Here is a 1,893-nt window from a genome sequence, read left to right as displayed (position 1 = left end):
ATCGCCGGGCAGGCCCCGCCCCCCCGCGCGCACAGGCATGGCCAAGCAAGCGCCGAGCGGCACCAGAGCCGCATCATCGACCTGCTCGGGGCTCCGCGGAGGGAGCGTGTGCCAAAGAAATGCACTCCACTACCTTTAAATATACATATATATATAACAATAAGAGGATTTGAGATTTATCATGGGGTGTTAAAAGGGGGACTGGGAGAGAAAAAGGAGAAAAAAAAAATTTCTGTCCAAAGAAAGGTCCTGTTCCCTTCAAGCAGGAGTAGCCCACAGAAGCTGCGCCACAGAAGAGTCAGGGTGTGAGACTGTAGCAGGAATCAGCACAAGGAATAAAATGAGCCATCAGTACAAGGAATAAGCAACTGAGCCTTTTCTTTGGCTCTTCAGCAGCTCTGGTGCTGGCAGTGAGGGGAAGGGAGCCATCCCCACACAAGGGTGTGAAGGCCAGAGCGGGGCCATGGCTGCAGTGAGTGCTGGCAGCAGCAATTACAGCCCTGGCTGTCAGGGTGGGCACCCAGGAAGGAGCAGTGCAGAGAGGGAAGCTGTCCCTTTACAATTTTGCCTCAATTTGGCAAAATCTTAGGTTATTTTGTGTGAAAAATGAGCATTTTATGATTGGCTTTTCACAAATATTAAAATGAATATTGCATGCGTTGTGTTAGAAAGTAATGCTGTATTAATTCTCTTAAGCAGTGTGTTAAATATAGTTTTAGGTTATAACAAAATGTTAAAATAGAAACTATGCTGTGTAGGGTACTTTTTTTCTAAAGGAAGGACTCGCACTGAGATAGCAGACACGGGACACCTAAATCTTTCAGACAAAGAGAATCTATTGCTCCATTATCAGGAGAAATTAACTTCTTCCCACCTCGCTGGGGCAGGATGATGCTGTTAGGATTATGAGGAAGAAGCTGATGATGACCAGACAGAATCCTGTGTTTGAATGGAATTTATGCCTCATGTATGAGATGTATGAATATGCAACAGGTTATTGTGTTTAAAGGTTAATCCTTTGTTAATGGGTGTCCTTTTTCGGGCTTATGCTGCCCAGAAAAAGGTACCCCGACCTCTGTAACTCTTTGTTTCTATTGTCTCATATTACCCTAATTCAAATTGTCCAAATTATTATTACTCCAACTGTATTATTATTTTTATAACCATTTTATTACTATTAAACTTTTAAAATTTTAAAAACAAGTGATTGGTGTTTTTCACATTTTGCGAGCTTCCCTGTTCTGACAGGTTTGACATTACCTATGCCAGGTATGACATGATGGCTGACCCAAAACCTCTGATTATGGGCCAGCATCGTTATCTGCACCCATGGAACAAAGAGAAAATCCCTCTGGAGCACCTGAAAGGCGATTTGTGAGGGTTCAGGGCAAAGAAGCAAACTCAGGGCAGCAGCAATTTCAGCATGGATTTGTTTTCCTTCCAAGAGAGGGGTGGCTGTCCCCAGGAAGGAGCGAGGCTGTGGCTGCTGCAGGGATCACAGCTGACATGATAAATGAGGGCTGGTGCTCAGCAAGCAATTTAAAGGACAGACTTCTACAGGGTGCAAAACCACAGCTAAATTATCCTTCTGGCTACACAGGGAAAACCCCAAAAAAAGGAGCCAAGTCCTCTGACACATGCAGTTAACACTTCCATTGCCGGATAGGAAAGGCATCCTTCTCAGGATGAGATTCCCACGCAGCTTGTGGGGAAGAGGTGCTGCTCACAAGCCTTGGAGCACATCCTCCAGAGCCTGTGGGTTCCTGGAGGCTTCAGAAGCTGTGACAGCATTAATAGATCTTGGGGAACCTGACAAATCACCAGACATTGTCCATGGATCACCTTGGGGACAGACAGGGAGTGAAACGTGGCTTTTAGTGCAGTCCAGCAGAG

This window comes from Melospiza melodia, chromosome 11, assembly GCF_035770615.1.
Source record: "Melospiza melodia melodia isolate bMelMel2 chromosome 11, bMelMel2.pri, whole genome shotgun sequence".
In the NCBI taxonomy this organism is placed as follows: domain Eukaryota; kingdom Metazoa; phylum Chordata; class Aves; order Passeriformes; family Passerellidae; genus Melospiza; species Melospiza melodia.
Note: the sequence above shows the minus strand (reverse complement) of the source record.